This window comes from Neomonachus schauinslandi, chromosome 12 (genome assembly GCF_002201575.2).
Source record: "Neomonachus schauinslandi chromosome 12, ASM220157v2, whole genome shotgun sequence".
NCBI classification, from domain to species: Eukaryota; Metazoa; Chordata; class Mammalia; order Carnivora; family Phocidae; genus Neomonachus; species Neomonachus schauinslandi.
The window spans coordinates 77,170,076-77,183,902 of NC_058414.1; the positions used below are offsets into that span (position 1 = coordinate 77,170,076).

The 13,827-nt window shown below is 36.3% G+C and overlaps 1 non-coding gene across 1 annotated transcript; it reads right to left on the bottom strand.

Moving 5' to 3' along the window:
• Positions 1–13,435: 13,435 nt before the first annotated feature.
• Positions 13,436–13,543, bottom strand: LOC123326446. The gene has a single exon (XR_006541105.1). It is a non-coding gene; the product is annotated as a small nucleolar RNA U13 (small nucleolar RNA).
• Positions 13,544–13,827: the final 284 nt, after the last annotated feature.

Sequence of the window (13,827 nt, forward strand, 5' to 3'; positions counted from 1 at the left end):
TCGGGCCCTCTGCTCAATAGGGAGATGCAGGAGGCTAGGGAGATAAGCTTGTAAACAGTCACAGCGATAAAGGAGAAAGAAGGGAATAGGTGGGGTGAGGTGCCATGAAAACATCACAGAAGAACCTATGTAGTTGTAACCCCTTAGGTTCAATAATAGATTTGCTCATCTCTAATTTAAAACGAGAGCTTTAAATTCTACCATCTTAATCTTTACCTAAAGTCAAAGGTTTTCCAATTCTTCTCCTCCAGATTCTTCCTTCACTAAATACCCATTATCTTTTGAAATTTTAAGCTTCTTTTTCTCCAGTGACTAAAAGAAGAAAGATGGAAGACAGAATGGGTGCAACTAGAATTACATTTGGAAATATAGTACAGAGAAGTTGAGTCATCTCCAGATGGTGGCTTCTATTACCTCTTTAGAAGTTTTCTGCTGAGAGCTGAGAGTGTAAGGGTGGAGACAGGTCAGATATTTAAGGAGAGTAGAAAAGGAATGGACTAGTGTGTAGTGGAAGAACAAGCTGAATTAGAAAATGAGATCAGATTTCTGGCATACTTGGGATACATTTGAATTTGATGATTATAAATTTATAATGAAATCCATATACCCTGTTTTGGAGTCTTCTTACAGTGCTCTAGCTGTCACCTAAAGGAATAAAGAAATAGGTAATTGGGTTCATCCTAGTTTGGTGTTTTGTCAAACAAGGGGAAGGGAATTTGGGATATTGGCAACAGGAAAATTAAAATGATGGGTTGTAGAAATTAAGAGTATAGAAGGGGAAGTGGAGACAGGAGAAGTCTGACAAATGGGAAGAAAGTACGGGGATAAATGGACTAGAAATCACAATAGTGTTTAAGTACAATCCCAGTACAATTAGTTAAATAAGGAAGTTGGAAATATCAATTGTGATTAAAGAGTGGATTATTTAAATTAGCATTTTTGAAGGTGAAGAGGCTTTAGGTGAAGAAAAGCTCCATGATATGCATGGAGTGAGCATGTAGTAGGGTGGAATGGAAGTGAAAATCATCAGAGAAGAGGAAGTATACTCGTTGTGGTAGGAATGCTCCCTGCACTCGCGGAGTCAAATAAGAACAAGAGCTATGTTAAGGAAATACAAAATACTATGAGAGTGTATGAGATAGTCTGTTGGCTTCCTTAACATAGCTTTAATCACTGTAAATATCTGATACTTCTTTGTCTCCATGTGTGTAGCAACTAAGTTTATCTTGGTTATCTCCAAGATCTAACACAGTTGGTGGAACACAGAAAGGCTTAATAAATGTTAACAGATAAGTGAATGCATAAATAAATGATGGAATGAAGGATGTTGTGGAAGGTGATTGTAGCCACCTTCCAAGATGACTCCCTATGACTTTGGCTTCTAATATTCACATCCTTAAGTAGTCATGTCCCACATTTTATTAGGGTTCATTTGTGTGACCAGTAGACTATGGTAGAAGGGAAGGTGTGCCAATTCTGACAGAAGTGTATAAAGCCTACAGCCTCCATCTTAGATCATTTGCATTGATAGAAGACATAGCAGCACATGGTGAGGAAATGAAGCCTCCTGTCACATCAATATGAATGAACTTGGAAGCTGATCCACCAATGCCACTCAAGTCTTCAAAGACTGGAGTTCAGCCAACAGTCTGACTATAATCTCATGAGAGATCCTGAGCCAGAACCACCCAGCAAAGCCATTCTTACATTCTTAATCCTCAGAAACTATGTGAGATAATTATTTTAGTTGATTTAAGCTGTTAGGTTTTGGGGTTATTTGTTATGCAGCAACACATAGCTAATACAAATGGTACAGAACATTTCACAACTTGTTCTCCACTTTTACTCCATCCAGATGAAGGGTTTCCCAAATTTCCACCATCCTTCCTGCCCCTACTTTTGATTGGTATCATTCCAGGAAGAGGAGTCTTTTCAGCCTATAGGTGCATGGAAGAATAAGGACAAAACAACTATTCCCTAGTCTCAGGGCATAATTTACGTTTCTTCCTATTTGTGCATAGAGTCATAAACAATGTCTCCTCTTTTTACTCTATATTATAATAATTTTAAAAGTCTGGTATTTCTACTTTAGTAATAAAATGTCACTTGAGTACAAATTTTGTGTTTAAAGACATAAAATACCACAACATTATGGAAAAATGACTTACTTTCTCATTTTGTGAGATTGCGTAGGCTGATACAGAAGGTATAAAGGACTTTTGAAATTCAATGATTGCCCAATCCACACTGATTTATTGCCATATTTGGCATGTTCTTCAGTTTTTCTCAAAAGCAAAAGCAAGTCAGTATAAGTCATAATTGACACAAACCACAAAATGCACTTTCAGCATAGGATGACTCCACTAAAATTTAGTTTTCTTCATCCTATTTTTAATCATAAGTAATTAAAGCCTCAATAATAATAAATCCAAAAATAAATTGGAAACCGTAGGGATAATTAATATCAGGTGTAATACAATTCCTGCTCAAGTACTGTTTTTCTTTTTAAAGATTTTATTTATTTATTTGACAGAGAGAGAGACAGTGAGAGAGGGAACACAAGCAGGGGGAGTGGGAGAGGGAGAAGCAGGCTTCCCGCTGAGCAAGGAGCCAGATGCGGGCTCGATCCCAGGATTCTTGGATCATGACCTGAGCCAAAGGCAGTCGCTTAACGACTGAGCCACCCAGGCACCCCTCAAGTATTGTTTTTAGTTCATCATATTGCTTAAAAAAACAAAGCCTTATGTGATAAAACATATTATATTAAGGATAGTTTAAAATTTCATTATATTTGTCAGAAAAAGCAATTAAATGAATTAAAAGGAATACTGCATATTTTGCAGATGGGCATGTTTATTTTCAATGGATATTTTAGACAACAGTTCCAGAATAAAAATTTTAGTGAATATCAAATTAACACAGTTAATTGATAATTTCCCAAATAAATTTTGTAAAACAAAATAACCATTTTCTAAAAATGTAATTTTACCATATGAGGTTTCTCATCTGTATAAAATATAGTGACATATAATAACCAAATTTTTAGGTAATATTGTTTCCTCTACAAATATAATTAAAGTACATAGTGTTTCCTCTGTATCTTACTTAAGGATAATATATATTAAAAATCTGGACCTATCTTTATTTATGAGATTGAGTGTATATTGCAGGATTATTATATATTTTTTGCCAAATTTTTCACATTCATGAAAGATACATAAAGAAAATATTATCAGTTTATGTAACAGTCTAACTTACATATCTAACTATCAAAAAATGTTTATGCTTATATTATGTAGTGTTATCCTATGTCACAGTAATATATGATCAAGTTTACATTTGTTTTATATAATAGCTGGATGACATTCAATTCTTTTGTTAGATTTGACTCCTAAGTGATTACTCTGAAGGACAATTAACGATTTCTCTAAAATCATTTCAACACACATTTAAACTTGTTCTTGTTCACCTACAACATAAGCATACATCATTATATTTTGCAACTCACCTATCCTACATGACAGCTTGAAAAATCAACACATCAGACAGAACAGAGTACCCATAATTCTCAATCAAAAATCGATTTCCATAATAAAAAAAGAGCACATTCTTGGGTATATCCAATAACAACATCTAAAAAATATGTTAAACATAAACATTATAAGAACCATAGCTGAAGGGGCGCCTGGGTGGCTCAGTCATTAAGCGTCTGCCTTTGGCTCAGATCATGATCCCAGGGGCCTGGGATCAAGCCCCGCATCGGGCTCCCTGCTCAGCAGGAAGTCTGCTTCTCCCTCTCCCACTCCCCCTGCTTGTGTTCCCTCTCTCGCTGTGTCTCTCCCTCTCTGCCAAATAAATAAATAAAATCTTAAAAAAAAAAAAAAACACAGCTGAAGAGTGTCATTTGCTCATATATGTGTATGTTTGCACTAGAGACTTCAGCACTTCCACACCATATTTACAGAGAGCAAAACTGCAACAGATGCATGCATACACAATATATGTTTCACCTAATGTCCACCTGGCTAGTATTCATTAAATTAGAGCTTGATAGTTCCTTGAGGGCTAGGACAGACATCTCTCATGCTTCTTGGTACCTACCTTCCCCCCTCCCATCTCCAGGGTATCTAGCACAATGTACACAACAGGTGATTAATAAACACATTTAGTTGAGTTGACAAATGCTTGTGCAAACTTTTTTTTCGATCTGATAGCTTTTTATCTGCTACTGGGTCTTATTTTGTGTTACCTATGTTAGAGATACATTGCAATTGAACTTATTTATGTTCCTAGTGCTAAATATTACTTTAGACATTTTTGTTCTGCTAAGAAATCTCATGAAGATAGACATAAAATAACTCAACCATTAAGTTAAGAACACTAGTGTTAACAAAGCAAAAAAATATATATTGTTAACGGATTTTAGTCCCATTGGGTATACCACTTAGGTACCATTTGGCTATTCACACAAAAGAGCTCTCAATCTCCAGACACCCTTGACGGAGACACTAGATCCCAGGCTCAGACATGAGAAGGGGCCAGCCAGCTCAGCTCACCAAGTGGCCCACCATTAAGCTGTACTCTTCTAGTATGGCTCTGAAAAGTAGCATAGTCCCCTACTTCCTCCCTTGGTGCTCCCAATCATCAAAGCATCCCTATTCATTCAAATTATTTTAGTGAGTATTACTAAGGAAAATTGGCAAAGTTTAATGATTTAAAATGGGAATTTTCAACATTTTCGTAATTGGATAAAAATTGTACATTCCTTAAATAGCTATACAGTAACTGCATCTACCTCAATAAATGACTATAGATTCTAATTTTTCTTCTCAAGATCAGCACAGAAGTCAGGTTGAAGTTCTCTTCTCCACTCTGACTCCATCCAGAGGGAGGATTCCCTAAACTTCCACGATCCTTCCCAGCCCTACTTTTGACTGGCATAGTTCCATAAGGAAGAGTTTTCTCAGCCTGTAGGTATGTGGACAAAATCAGGACAAAACAATTGCTGCCTCGTTTCAAGTGAAATCACATTTCTTCCAGTTTGTGCATACATCGATTTCGGTGCCTCTGCCCAGAAGAGGCCCCTTTACAGGCATCTCTTCAGAATAAAACTCTATAAAAGTGAGCATGCCCTTCAGCTCATAATCTTGCATCCATTAATTTATCCTCAGGAGTGAAAATTTTACAGGAGATAACTTTATGCATTCAGACTTATACTCCAACAGTACTCATAATAGTAAAAATTGGAAGAAGTCAATTAATAACCCACAATGGGGAAATTTTTAATAAAATTATGATTTAGTCATTTAATGAACTATCAAGCAAACATTATAGCTATGAATATTAGATTGTAACGTATAAAAATCTGCTGCCTCTGATTCAATAAGGCATCTGTGCAGTGAGGAACTTCTAAAACAGATGTCAGTCCCAGAATTATGGCACTTTGCTGCTATCAGCACCAGTGTAAAGGGCAAGACCGCGTGCCTACCCACACTCACTTCCAAAGAGGTCTCCCTCAGGTTATCTGGTAGTGTAATTCTCGCTTTGAGTGAATCTGAGAAATGTAGTCTTCAGCTTTCCAGATTCCGCATGCTACAAGGGGTTAGAATACGTGCTAGGGAGGTAACCCACAGGATCCACTGCTTGTGAGGAAATCAACAATTGTTTTTCTCCAGCGCAGTTACTCAGGTGAGGAGGAGCCAATGAGGCAGAGGTATAGCATCCATGGGCACTTTTTAGGAAGCATAATTTCTAGAACTAGCATGTTCAGGAAAAATATTTATTATTATTTTAATAAAACAATGTTTAATAATAGAATGTTTGTCAGTGACTAATATATTCTAAAGTCCTGTCAAGTGAATGAAATCAGAAATGACAGAATTGACAGCCTACTATTGTAGAAAGAGGACTAAGGGATCAACAGATTCCTGTTTCAGTTCTGGTTTTATTACCAACTAAATAAATTGCTTAGTAACTTAGTCATTTAAGTAAATAACTAGTTACTTATATGAGATCTCGGAGTAATATCAGCTTATTGAAATATAGAAGAGGGGATTTCTAAGTTTCTTTCATATCCCTAAAAAGTGTTAAATTTCACCATTATTATTATCATGATCATCTAGGCTATTGACTTCTCATGTAAATTTTAGCTTATTTAGTGTTATTTCTATGAAAAAGGGAAGCCACTTGTGCCATATATACCATATGTGCATAGTTACTCTTTTTCTATAATAATGATAGTCCTTGGAAAGTTAGACTGTATAAACTTTAGAATATGCCATGTAATTGTCTTCCCCCCCCCCCAAAAAAAAAGTTTATGCTGTGCTGGAAATTCTTTGGTATCTTATAATTGTTCATTACTGAAGGGACACTTATCTTTCTTCCTTGGATAAAGAAAGCTACTATTTACTGAGTATATGCTATACCACACACTGTGTTAAGTAGTCCTAAAATGCTACCCTTGCACTGTAGAAAGCATTAAACAATTATACCAGTTGGATTCCCATGGAATTTTTAGATTTACAAAAGACATTCACAAACTTTATCTCACTGAGTCCTCATAAGAATCCTGTAAGATATAAAATTTTTTACCAAAGAAGCAACTGAGCTTTAGATAAGTAATCTGTCCAAGGTCACACAGCAAGCAAATGGCAAACTCCTGATGGGTCTCTGTACCTCAAAACCCACAACAGGCTTTAACTATAACCTCTTGGCTACTGCACATGAAGAAAAACCTTCATTAAATGATACTACTCTGCTAGAGTTCATTTTTCCCTTTTGCTTTGGGCAAGATGGCTCAATTCCAGGCAAAGCCGGCACTTGCTCTCATTATGTTTCTTACCTGATTGGCGGCCTACAAAATGTAGTCATCACCTTTGACAAAGATTGAAGCTTCACCTCGCTAAGTAAGCACTCTAGATCAATTTAAGGCAGTACAGTACAATTTTACTTTATTTTATTTTACTATGATTGAATTAGAACAGTTCTAACCTATTCAAATTTTTATAAAAAATGATATTGTAAAATATTGTCAAGAGGCATGTGCAAGATATATAGGATGCGGAAAACTTTCTTCAACCAACATCACACTTGCAGTAAGCTTATAAGATCAAAAAGAAGGGTGAAAATTAACTCCAGGTACTAGGCACAGAAGCAATGGAGTTGTCTTTTGGATAATCTTGTCATTGAGGAAAATCTAGCAGTACCACTGTCAGAAGGGGAAAAAAAATCGAAAAAATAAGAAACCCTGGTGTGTAAAAATTAATAGATCAATAACCTATTTTCCATCACCTAGAGAAATAAACTCACATTTGGATTTACTTCATAATAATAGAATAATATAAAAGAGGGGCACCTGGGTGGTTCAGTCGGTTGAGCGTGACTTCAGCTCAGTTCATGATCCCAGGGTCTTGGGACTGAGTCCCAAGTCAGGCTCCCTGCTTAGTGGGGAGTCTGCTTCTCCCTCTACACTTCCCCTCTGCTTGTGATCTCTCTCTATCAAATAAATAAATAAAGTCTTTAAAAAAAAGAACAATATAAAAGAACAATGACAACAAATAAAAATTATTATTGCTAGAAATAGATACAGTCCCAGGGTGAGTTCCTTAAATGGAATCAGAGAGCATTAAAAAGGGAAATGATTTACAGTTATGATACCATTTAACCTTATGTCCTGAGAATTTATGATGTATGTGTATATGTTGAAGGGATTAGAATGAGTATTAAAGTTGTCTTAAGCCATTAAATATTTTTAAAAGGTAAGAAAAGAAAAATGAAATACTTCAAAATACAATAAGTATGATCTATTTGATTTGATTGAAAGTCTTATACAAGGATTTTTCCTACAAGTCCTAATTCAATACTTCCACTCTTTAACACACAAAATCATATGTTATGAAATACACCTAATCCGATCTTCATTTAGGATGATATATGCATTCTTAGCCCCAAATAAATCACATTTGAAGATTTGCATAAGTTTGTGAGAGCACAAAAACAAAAAATTTGTTCTTACTTTTATGTTTAAGGCCAAAGATATGAGATAATCAAAAGGCACAGGTGAAAGATACCCAAACAAAATAACTATCAACGGCTTGATTACTCAGAACAACTCTATAATTTAACTTAGGGAAGAAAAGACTTCTTAGGAAAGAAATAATAACCAGTTCAGTATATAATAGGATATTGAGTGGAATTTTCTCTGTCATCTCAGAATTTTAGCTAACGTGCAAAACCCAAAATTAAATGCAAAATTCTAAAACAAAACAAAAAAATTAGAACGAGACCCTTAACACCAATTTTCTAAGAGGATGTAGAAATCACCAACTGGGGAATGGTGGAGATTGCTCAATTCTCTAAGAAATGTCCTGTTTGTGCTGAGAGGGTTTTCTTTCTTTGTACTATCCTCCCTCACCCCCAAGTCAAGTGATTAGAATTGGAAGGATGATTATAAGTGAACTGCTCATAAAGATGTGTGGTGCCATTCCAAGTAAAGATGTTAAATATGGTCAACTAAACATATATCTTTATCCTAATCCTTATAAAAACCCTACTTAAACAATAGTTTACAGAACTTTTTTAAAGGAATGATACCATGAGAACAAAGAAAACAGGAGAAAAAAACAATTGCAAAAGCAGACAAATTGAGAAAAATCAGAATTTGAAAATCAGAATGAATGTTAATGGATCTACCAGCCCTGAGAGAGCTGTATTCTAAACTGGCAGTGATGAAAGCCAATAAGCAACCCAATTTGCATTGCTGATCCCTGAAAACACTCCAGTAGTTGGAAGCACCAGATGCTTTGGAAGTAATGGAAAAGATGGTTTTTAAAATCGCAGATTGGCTGAAAGTCTGTTTAAGAAGAAGTTAGAATCTTAGATCCCCTTACTTACTTCATATATTCAGGTTACTCTATCTTCTCCAACCTGGTAAATAATGGGAGGTTTTGGTCTCTGGAGAGGATAAAATAGATGGTAAAATGCAGCATTCATGAAACAATTACAGGATGCTATTTTTAAAGTATATTTAGAAACCAAAAAGAGCCCTTGAGAATTAAAAATAAGGAAGAGAAACAATAAACTCAATAGGTGAGTTGGAAGTGAGTTGAGAACTCCCTGAAAGCAAAATCTCTCAAGAAAGGAAAGAAAGAAGGAGGGAAGGAAGGAAGGAAGGAAGGAAGGAAGGAAGGAAGGAAGGAAGGAAGGAAGGAAGGAAGGGAGGGAGGGAGGAAGGAAGGAAGGGAGGGAGGAAGGAAGGGAGGGAGGGAGGGGAGAGAGAAAATAAAATTTAGAGATTGCCTTAGTCTGTTTGGACTGCTATAACAAATACCATAGACTGGAAGGCTTATAAGCAACAGAAATTTATTTCCCACAATTCGAGAGGCTGGGAAGTCCAAGATCAGGGCACTGGCAGGTTCGCTGTATACTGAGGACTAGCATCCTGGTTCACAGAACAACCTTCTTCTCACTGTAACTTCACAAGGGGAAACAGGGTGCTCTTGTCTCTTCAACAGCTTAAAAGGGCACCATTTCCATCCATGAAGGCTCTACCACCATGACCTAATCATCTCCTAAAGGCTCCACCTCCAAATACCATCACATTGGGGATTAGGTTATAACATGAATTTTGGGGCAGACACAAATATTCAATCTATAACAGACTGTCAGTCTAGGAGATTCGATACTCAAATAACGAGAATTCAGAAGAATGGAAGAAAATGGAAGGGAGGAAATCATCAGAAATACTTCAAATATTTTACATACAGAAGAATAAAAATTTGCAAACTATAATATCTGAGTGCCAAGACAATGGACTCAAAATAGATCCACACCAAGAGAAGACACATTATTTTCCAATTCAAAAAGAAGAAGAAGAAGAAGAAGAAGAAGAAGAAATGAAGGAAGGAAGAAAGGAAGGAAGGAAGGAAAGAAAAAAGAAAAGGAGGGAGGGAGGGAGGAAAGGAAAGGAAGAAAGAAAGAAAGGAAGGAAGAAAGAAAGAAAGAAAGAAAGAAAGAAAGAAAGAAAGAAAGAAAGAAAGAAAGAAAGAAAGAAAAGAAAAATCAGAAAGGGTCTAAACTTTGGGAGAGATGGGGATAGGGTATAGAGATTACTTTAAAAAAAATGAATGGCTTTAGTAGCCTGTCATCAACACTGTTGAAGGCTGGAAGAAAATGGAGCAATTACTTCAAAATTCTGAGCAAAAATTATTTTCAGTTCCACTCCCAAACAAAATAAATTCAAGACAAGGGTAGAGATGTTTTTAGATAGACAAAATCCTCAAAATTTGCCTCCTGAACACACTTTCTCAGTAATGGACACTGGAAACAGATCTGGCAACAAGCCAGAGGAGACAAGAATCCTCAGGAAGATAATGAAAGGAGATCCCAGGAGAAATGGTTTGCAGGGACCTAGAAACGACCAGTCCAGATTAAAGGAGATCCGGATTAAAATCCAGATTTAGCGTTTTCTCCAAAAATACTAAAAATAGAACACCTGTTGTATCTAAAAGTATTGGTAGAGGATTTATATTATTTGGCAAAAACTTGAGGTGGAAGTAAAATGTGTACATGGAAAATAAAAAAATAAGCAGAAAAGACAATTTTAATTCCAGAAATGATGAAGTGTTACACAAGAAAATAATCATAGTATGCTACGTGAATATTTACATGGCCATAACAATGTAAATTCTTAATAGTGATTAAGACAAAATTATAACATAACCCTCTTGGGATGATGGGAGGGAGGGAAGTTTACATATGGTAGGCAAAGATGTAGGTAAAGTGTAGTTAAGTTTTCCACTGGGGGAAATCAACAGATATAGAAAGATCAAGAAGTAGCAGTATAAGCATGTCATTTAGAGGAATGACTACCAAAAGACATAGCTAAATGAATTAAAGTTGGTTGCCTCTGTAAAGGAGGAAACAGTAGAGGGTATTGACGGCAAGAGGCTGCTGTGTTTTTGCAAAGAGCTTGGTAAAACATTTACTCCATTTATGTATACTATAGGAAGAAAATAAACTTAAAAATAAAAAGAAAACCACTGCTTGTGTGAAGGGAAAGTGCAATTTGTTCCCTGTATAGACATCTACCTGGGCTGTAGAACTGCTAGTCTGTACTTTTGCCTGAGTTGGGAAAATAACCACAGCTTTAGTGCCTTAAAACTAACTGAGAGTTTTAATTCACAATTTTATAGTTCTGTAGATTAGAAGTCTGACACAGTTCTCGCTGGACTAGAGTCAAGGTGTCAGTAGAGCTGCCTCTGACGTCTCTAGGAAAGAATCCATTTCTTTGCCTTTTCCAGCTTCTAGAGGTCACTCACATTCCCTGGCACATAAGCTTCTTCTTCCATCTTCATAGCTAGTAACATCAAGTCCTCGTATCATACCACCCTGACCCAACGTTCTTCCCTCTTCCATTCTTAAGGACCTCTGTGATTACACTGAATCCCCACCATCCCTCCCCCCGATAATTCAAGATAATCTCTCATTTAAAGTCATTTGGGATCAGCAACCTTAATTCTATCTGCAACCTTAATTTCCCTTTGTCATGTAATATGACATATTCATAGAACCCAGGGATTCGAATGTGGAAATCCTTGGAGAACCATCTATTCTTATCATCATTTAACACACCTAGGGACAGAATGGACAATTCAGAAGGTAAATGGACTTCAGCTATCTTGCTAGTACTTCACCTGAGAGAGATTCCCACTGATGAACAGTAAGGTAACCAACCACGAAGGTAGACCAATGGTTGTGGGCTTTCAAGGGGAAAAGCGAGACAACTCTAGACCATGCACAAAAGAAAATTTTGTAGTGGAGAAGCTCAAAAGAATCCATATATTTGCCTAACCATCAAGAGTTAGACTGAATATTCTCTATAAAGCATAGATAGCCAATCAACGACAGTCAGAAAAGTGACAAAAACAAAACCAAAACCAAAACAAAATGATAAGAAGAGGATTATGTCATCACACAGACAAATGCAGAGAGATCTGCCACTTTTCTCTGATCTGTATCCCAAGCCCAGAGGATTCAGAACTTTTACAAGATTTTAGGAGTAGGAATCCTGTAAGAAGAACATATAACCACCAAGTTACTCAAATTTATCTCTGGAGAAGAACAGCTTTGAATTCATACAATATTGATGCTGTAGACCTGATTGGAATTTTAATAAACAAAAGTGCCTGGAAAATTTACAGACTCTGACAAAGATGCAATAAGAGATGGAAAAAGTAATTTATAGCATAGTAACTATTGAGGACAGTTGGTGAAAAAAAAAATTTAAGTTTCTTATATTTTTACCTCTGTGAGTCTATATTCTTCAACAACCTGTTACAAGTATATGAAAATCTGGAAAGCCAATTCAATTTGTATGTCACTTAGACTACATTAGCTCTGGGTAGTACAACAGAGAGGAACACGATGCCCCTCAAGTGAGATGAAGGATCATGTTCTTTCCTCAGGCTCTTATTTACAGCAACAGTTCTCTTTAAAACTATATTCTCACTGTAAAATGAAAAAAAATTGGGCTCAAGTTTAAAGTGGTAAAATCATTTTTCATTTTCTAAGCAGTGATAGAATGACTAGTGCTGTTATAAATACAAGCAAGAGTTCATGCCTTCATGATATTAAAGTATATAAATGGAATCAACATTTTTCATTTCAAAGGTAAAAAAAGGTAGGAAAGAATCAGAGAAGTGATTTGCTTTTGTAATACAAACTATTTGCTCTGCTGTCATATTCAGTCTCTTTACTCTTACTCATCCACCTCTTCAACCTCCTACAAAAGCCTTCAGGGATGGAGCAACATCTCAAAGAGTGGTGGAGGGTATATAACATTTAGTGAGCTGTTTCAACTTTAACAGTGGAGATTTACATGTTTTCCCCCGAAAGACTATAGAATAATTTTTAACATTCAGAGCCTAAGATAGAAAAAACAATTAGCAAGCCATTATGCAATCATAAAACAGTATACTCTATCGATTTTCTCTTTCTATGTTATACTCTCCATTCTCTTTCTCTTTTTCAATTTTTGCTCTGTGTAGGAGATACCTCTATTACTCATCCTTGTTTGTTTCTCTTCTCCTAGGCACATTGGAGAGCCAATGGACTGGAAGTGAAGTGATACATGTCATGTCTGTGTGGAGATATTTAAATAGACAGTGCAAGACCCACCACACTCTCTTTCCCTGAAATTGTGAAAATGCATGTTGAGGAGTTGCCAAAAGCTCAAAGCACCCTGGATTGTCAAACAACGACATTCAAGGCAGATACCCAGGAGAGTCCCTTGAACCCTAAACTGGCTTCAGGTGTGCAAGAAATAAATTTTTGTCTGGTCACGGAGAGTTTAATTTTTTGTTGTTGTTACTGTAGTATAACTTCGCCCATCCTGACTGATACACTCACTATGCATAACCTATTTCTCCATTTTGATTTTCATTTTAGGCATTTTGGCGGTAACAAGGTTTGAGGGAGGCACATGCCACACAATGGCATGAACACCCAATCACCCAATCATCACGTTTACAAACTACAAAAGGATCTATCCATAGGCCTTTCTCCACATTACTAAACGTGCTTGATCAATCCTCAAATTTAAGTTTGTCAAACATACATATATGAAGAGGTATAGGCATAAACGCGATGAAGAACCAGTTTCTTTGGAATATAAAGCTAGCAGGAATCTTGTTGATTCAGTTTGGACCACAAGTCCTCACTAGGTGATATAGTAAGTATTTTGCTACTGTTTCTTGAGAGAGATGTCTTCCTATGACTGACAATTCAAGGTACGTTTATGGAAAAAGCACACCCACTGGAACCAGAGAA